Here is a 7,669-nt window from a genome sequence, read left to right as displayed (position 1 = left end):
CCAAGATGATTCGATGCATTTTTTGCACATTTATTCGCGGGGTCTATTTCCTGTGATCTCTAAATGGACTCTGAGTTTTGGGGTAGTTTCACTAGGACTGCAATGTGTTCAGCAGTAACGGTTCAGACCATCAGGACCTCTCTATGATTGCCTACTAAGAAAAGTCTCCTACAAGAACACAGAAAGCCTCACTCAGAATCAGGGATGAGGGGCCACAGCATTCTTATGCATAATTATGCACGGTGTGCATGTGCTGGAGATTTGTTTCGGAGAGCACATAATTCAGGGTTTATTTCAAGCTACAATGTCCATACCAGGGTGAAGTAGGGGAGATGCTTCTGCTGAATGTGTATTGCAAAACAATAAAGATAAATAAGGCATCCCTTAAAGGAGGTAATTACAATACGGGTAGCAACTGCATGTATGGGTTAAAATTGATTTATGAAAAAACAAGAGGGGGGTTCGGGGAAGAGGGCGCAAGTGGCAAATAGAGAGGACGAGGGAGACGGAAAAATTAAAATTCTGAAAGCAGCAGCTGCTACTGCAGGAAGCTACATCAGCCTGGCAGCCTAAGCTCAAGATTAACAAACACCAAAACCACATTCCCAGGAGAATACAAAGCAGAGTTTCAGAGAAATGCCCCAAGACCCAGACAAATGGTGCTTGAGGACTGGCTTATCCCCGTAACGTGTTCTTTCTGATTCATTATAAAAGGTTTAATCAAAGATGATAATTTGATACTATATTTTTGATGTTGTTCTCACTCATTCTCTGCCAAGCGCATGATTGCTGTTGCTCCTTTATGGAAAAGGTAAAATGGAGGGAGGACACACTCTACACAATCGGCATGTAATGATGGTCAACTTCAGCATGGTCTTAGAACTCCCAGTTAAAACAGCCACTGGTATTGGAGCATGTCTGTTAGCGTGTCTGATATCCTCTATATGTCTGTATATTTAGCCTCTGTTTTAGGTTTGCTCTGCCACAGTTTCGCTCTGAGATTCCATACAACGAATACAAAGCCAGTTGTCCTGGCAGCAAGCACACTTCCCTTGCAACAACAGGAGACCTCTCCCGCTTATCACCTAGAGGGAAATATGGAAGTTGGTCTGCGCCAGGTTGGAACCCAGAATCCAGTATGCTGTCTGCAGAAGCTGATAAGGGGAAAAGAGTGTGTGTGTGTGTGTGTGTGTGTGTGTGTGTGTGTGTGTGTGTGTGTGTGTGTGTGTGTGTGTGTGTGTGTGTGTGTGAGTGGAGTGGGGGTCGTTGAGGAAAATGACATGGTTCCGCTGCTGCTGACAGCCTTAAAATCACAGGGATCCACTACTGGAGGAGAAGAGAGGGGAGGGACTGCGTTAGGAGACACCACTAAGTGCTGCCGGGCCTGTTCCTGCCGTCTCTATCCGCCGACCTGCCTGAAAGGCAACAGAGTGAAGGCGCTAAAAGATTTACAGCATGTCAGTCTCGTGGCAGCTGGAATATGATTCTCATCTAGGCGTATTATAAATGGATGGGGCAGGGAGAGGGGGCAGAGTATAAAAATACACACGTTTTTCAATTATTCAGCCTCTCCCTACATCCCCCTCTTCTTCCCTTTCCTTTTCTCCCTCACATTCTCTCTGTGTCTCTGTCTCTCACTCTATCTGTCCTCTTTTCAGAGTGAATTAGGTATGACATCGCCTTAGGTGAGTTGTGTGATAAACAGACTACAAGGCATGTGAGATTTGTTGCATGTTTACAGAGGCACCTGGCCATTAGAAACTTCTGGAGCAGCAGTTTCCGCTGCCTAACATCCCATGAGTCCGTTGAAAGGGTCCAAAGCATGAAAAATATATAGAAATAAAAAAATACAGTCTTATAGGACCGAGCTTTTTTAATCCATGCTCTATATAGTTTTACTACTAGGTTGGGCTGAGTTTCTATCCTCTCTTCTTCAATAACAGTGCTATCAAAAGCCGGAGGGTATTTTAATAACTCCTCTAAATCAAGCATTCAATTACAGTTGGTATGTAAAACCCAGACCGTTGGGTTGAAGTGATTTATGTTCAGGAATCTTCTAACTCAAAGTCTGCTCCAACAGCTAAAACTTAGTTGCTTGGTGAACCACATTCATGGTTGTATACTGCCCCCTACTGACCAGGAGTTGAATCATACTGCCATCTCTGCTGAATAAATGGATTCTTCCCCATTTATCAGTAGTTACACAATTGTACCAATTTAATGCAACTCTTATTAAAATATTCCTCTGTAGACTGTGCATTATCCAAAGGCTTGTGAGCTGTGTGTGAGCTCGAGTAAGTTGGCCCAGAAGGAGGAAAAAAGAAAATTGAAAGAGAGAAAGAAGAGGAGGAATGAAAACTGTGCCAAGATCGACAGAGCTGCACACAGTTGGCACCTACCTGAGAGCAGACTAACTGAGGTGTTACTCGTGAGACCTTGTGAGTGTGCTAGCATGTTTGTGTGTGCGTGTGTGTGCAATGTGTGTGTGTGTGTGTGTGTGTGTGTTTGTGTAAGTGTATCGGTGTGTGTGCGTGTGTGTACGTGTACTTGATTGCACCCATGTGTGGGTGTGCTTCCTTCTCTCTCCGGGCTTATTGGCTGTTGCCTCCCAGGCTCTCTGCGGAGCTCCTTTGCCTGGCAGCAGACGCTCTTCCGCTGCCGCCACTGCGCATTATGAGGAGAGGCAGCAGCTCAGGAGCTGCCAGTCACAGTGTTTGGCAACTTCACATGACCGTGCCGCTGTCTGTTCTCTGCACAGCGGACACTATCAGCTCTGAGTCACTCAGCAGGCAGCGAAACTCAGAGGGAGATACGGAGAAAGGCAGAGAGGGAGAAATGAAACATATGGCAAGATGGAAAAAGAAATGAAAAGAGAGAGAGAGAGCACATTTTCTGAAAGATTTTCTAAAAATGCATGCCTCTAAATGACCAGTTTCATTGCAGCACGGAGTTTATAATTACTGATGGACCTGCGGTGGACCCAAGTCCAAACCTCAAACGTAACTTAAGACAGTGCAGACTGTGACTGAGGCATAACTAACCTCCTTCCATACGACTACAAGTGAACCAGTGATGCATTATGCGATGAGCTTTGGGTAGCTCTCCATCTCTCATATCTCTCTCTACCTGTAGCGCTTAGCTCTAACAGAGTTGTGCACCGCATGAAAAGTGTGACGGTGGTGGTGTGTGTCTATGTGTGTGTGTGTGTGTGTGTTTGTGTGTGTGTGTTTGTGTGTGTGTGTATGTGTGTCTGTGTGAGAAAGAGAGTGATGAAGTGAAGTGTAAATCTCATTCCCTGCTTCTTAAATACCTGACACATTCACATGGAGCCCACTGGAGTGTGAACCCCCTGCGCGTGCATCGCTTCACGCTCATCCCATGGGAGAGAGGAATCATCGCTTCACAGGGGGCCGCTGAATAGTGTACACTGAGGGAGGAATTTGCTGGATATGTTTTTTCATACACTCCATCAGCCAAACCCCATTACCTGCCACTGAAGTACTCTGTGGACAATACAAACGACTTCGCTCAATACTTTGTCCATAGCGCAGTAGTACTAATGTAAAACAATGCAATGTATTTTCTGTGCACCTCCATTTTCTGTGGCAGTCTCCCGTTTTATGTAATAGCAAAATGCGTAATCTTGTTTGTATGTGCATTTTTAAATGTAAGATGGATTGAAATGCAAGACCCACCGAGTGAGATGCACTGATACCTCATCTATCGACTCCCTAATGTTGTTTTGACCCGTTGAGTTCATGTTGTGTGCATACGCTCAGACCTACAGCTCCTCTTTATAGCTCACTTCGCCAGGGAGAGCCAAACCTCACAGGAAATGACATAATCGTCCCATTTTAACCCAAGGCCTGGGGGGGGGGGGGACCACATCTTACGCTCGGTTACGAGGAGTGGTCGGGAGTGTTACCGCGCAGAGGAAGACATCAAAGACTTCACCGGAGACTGCGTGTCTCTCTGTGTGTGTGTGTGTGTGTGTGTGTGTGTGTGTGTGTGTGCGTGTGTGTGCGTGTGTTTAAGTGCCATGACATTGACAGAGCGGTGGAGTAACCACACACCGCCTGGACCCTGGGGGCACCTGCTCCTCCCTGTCACTCACTCTTGGCCAAATTGCCCTCCATTTATACCGCACTGCTGCCCTGACAGACTTGAGCTCAGCCATGCAGGCTGCTCCTCCATCACGTGCTGAGAGGAGGCCACTGCCAGACTTCTCAATCCTACCATTTCAATCCATCGTGTGCTGAGAGAAAAAAGACAAAAATAAGGCAAGGGCAATATTGGGGCAAGATTTTTTTGGATTGCTTCCATTAGAGTAAAACATCTTAGAAGTTACACCTGGAGCCCTGTTCTGAGGAGGTTTCTGGAGAATCTATTTGAGGGAAATCAAGTTCACTACAAATATAACGTTACACTTTTTAAAACCTTTCTGTCTAAGGTTTAAAATGATGTCTAGGTTTGCCACAAAACCTGTATACCCCAAAGTAGCATAGCTTTATTTCTAAATACACTTTTCTTTTCCACTGTCTTCATCAGAACATGCAAGATGAAAAATGGCCATTTGTTCAGACCATCATTTGTACAGTTAGTTTCCATTTGTTGTTTCTCTACTTGTTTTGGCGTTGTTCTAACAGTATCTTTGTTGCATTGTAATAATAACATTAATTACAGTGCAACACATTAATTATTGGTGTGTAATAGCACACTCAGACTTACATGTAGCCCAACCACAACCCCAAGCCTGGTATCAGTGTGCTTTTGTTCATCTTTATTCTGTGACATTGCACTACACTGTATTTGTCCATGTACTTACAATGACTGACAACTATGTACTGACAGGCCAAAGAGAAATTATGTGAAGTACATAATGTTTTGCTCTTGCTGTAGATTGTTGTGCACCTGAAAATGAAATGCTGTGAAAATTGAATGAAATGCTGTGCAATTCCACACCATATTGTCAGTATGATGTCCGTATGATGGTTGTAGTCTTGCTTACTGATGACCTCTCCAATTTTGTTGACAGCCCCTGACTCAGTTGCTAGGCAGTGCTGATATGACATACACTGTATGAGGGTAGACCTATATGAGACAGCTATGATTTGTGTTGGAGCTCACATTTCAATGCTAAATTTGACAGTGGTCTGACTGCGCTCACACCTGCTCTGAAAGCTGTTTACCTGTTTCAAATGTGGAAAGAGTGATATTGGTGAGCGTATCAGACAGATTGATGGCCATCACATGGAGCATTCTCCAACAGTCGCCTTTCCTGAATTTCATCTCACTGCTCTTGCTCCCATCCCCTTCCTGCCACTAAGCCTATGACTGGTGGCGCTTCTCTGAAAAGGGAGGCATTTTCTTCCTCTGAGGAGCTCCTGTCTTGATTAGTTTTCTCCTCATTCCAGTTCAAAGGAGACACACCTCAGATCAATTTCAGATGCCTTTCATCCCACACTAGACTCTTCTTTGTCAGCAAGTTCTGTGTCGTGAGCTGTTCTCAGATTCTTTCATTGACAGTCGCTATGTGCTGCGCATAATGTCACATTCCCTCTTCAGTCCTGCGACCCGTGAGAGGCAGAGACGTGTTATGTCGGTTCCACTTACCTTTGCCCTATTCCACATTGCCTCTGGGTTGACTTTTTCCTCTGAGCACCAGACATTGTTTGAGAAATGTTTAAAACATGTGTGCACAACTGTGCACAGGCAACACTAATACTTAGCCATAAAGCATTATAAACACATTCATAAAGGGTTATGAAGTATTAATAGATATGTGTCTATTATGATTTATGAATACTGGATTTAAGTCATGTGTTACCGACATTATTCTCTATGAAACTATTTGTTTTAAAAAAAAAACCTGTCTGCAAAAATGCCTTCTTTTGTACCATTCGTTGGAGGATCTTTTTCTGTCTCAGTCTTCCATCAGCCTCTCCTGCTCAAGTTGCAAGCTGTGACAATGGAGGTGTGGGATGATAACGTTTTTCTTTCACGGTCGAGAGGCAACTAATGGTGTGTCAGGTGCTGAAGCATAGGGCAAAGAGCCTTTAAACAGGGACTACACAAGCAAGATGCAGAGCACAACGATGACAGAAGACATCAGAGGGCTCAGACACTATGGCTGCAAGCTCGCCAATCATTTGGCTTGGACTCTGCCGGAGAGCAGAGGAGCCATTTATCCTTCCAGTTGTAAAATGCTTCTCTTTGAACCATGGCACCTAATGCTAAATTCTGTCATCCCATTCTCCTCTCACTAATAGATGGGGAATGATGTGATAGCTGTGCCCTTAATTAGGCCTGCCGCCTTCCTCTGTCACAACAAATGATAATGGTGTTGCCGTGTACGTTTTGAAAAAGGGTTAATCAATCAAGTCTTTGTTCTACCTTAACTACACGAGATGCATAAATGAAAACAATCTCTCATCAACTTCATCAAACGGCTGTGTGTTCGGGTGTGTATACGCATCCACTGAACATTGAGCTTAGCTCTGGCCGTCACCGGCTGGTAGCATTTACTCTAAAGGGCAGGCCCAATCTAGACGCCTCTGTCTCATTTGTTTAGGTCCCCAGCTGTGTCAGTGGGTGATTTATGGCTTTTCATCGCTGACTTCCTGATTAGAGTCCTTTGAGCAACATAATGGCCCCCCATTAGCATACGTGCTCTCTCTCTGTCTCTGGCCGCCACCTCTGTGCGGAGGTGTCTATGAGTGTTTTAGCCGGAGTGAGTTTATTCATAAGGAAATGCCAGCGGAGTCAATGGGGAGGCTGTCGGCCGTCTGTGAGCTGTGGCACCTGAGAAGTTAAGAGGTAATGGTGCATAACCTTACCTAAGCAGATGTTAAGTGGTAATTGAGGTGTGTGTGTGTGTGTGTGTGTGTGTGTGTGTGTGTGTGTGTGCGTGCTGTATGTTTTGTTTTTGCTTCTCTCTTGCCTCCCATCCAGCTGTTTTCTTCCAAATAACACACAAACACAGCTATGCACACAAACACACACACAAAAAGTGTTCTTGTATGCATTGTTATATTTGAGTACATCTGTTGTCACACACCATATGGTGCCCATTACATGAAGCGTTTTCAGTCAACCTGCATTTGGGTGGTTTAGAATCAATGGTGTTTTGAATGCAAATTAGTTTTTATTACCTAACTGTACACATTTGCTGAGGGAATGGGGAATAGAGAGTGAGAACTGGGTCCTAAGTCTGACTATGGCACTTACACAAATACCACACACACATTTGCAAACACAGACACACACACACACACACTCACGCACACACACATATACTACTATGCACATAAACACACACACTGCCTCTCTCAATCTCTCACTCTCTCTCTCTCACACACACATACACACACACAGTCTCTCTCTTAGGGCACACTCTGGCACACACACATACTCTTGGACAGCACCACACACACACATATACACACACAAACGCAAGGCTGTAATTTACAGTAATTTGTTGGTCAGGGACAGCAGACACTGTGTCTGGGGAGACGTAAGCCAGACTCCCGCCTGTCCGCCAGCTGAGCCAGCAGACTGCCTGCCTGCTTCCCTCACGCCTCCTGCCAGCCTGTCATGGCTGCCTCTGCCTCCTCTCTCCTCCCCTCATACTGGCAGACTTAAAGGTCTGCAGACCACTAAAAAAAATCTG

Source organism: Clupea harengus, chromosome 22 (genome assembly GCF_900700415.2).
Source record: "Clupea harengus chromosome 22, Ch_v2.0.2, whole genome shotgun sequence".
In the NCBI taxonomy this organism is placed as follows: domain Eukaryota; kingdom Metazoa; phylum Chordata; class Actinopteri; order Clupeiformes; family Clupeidae; genus Clupea; species Clupea harengus.
The sequence above is the reverse complement of the archived record's forward strand: the minus strand, read 5'-3'. Positions refer to the sequence as shown.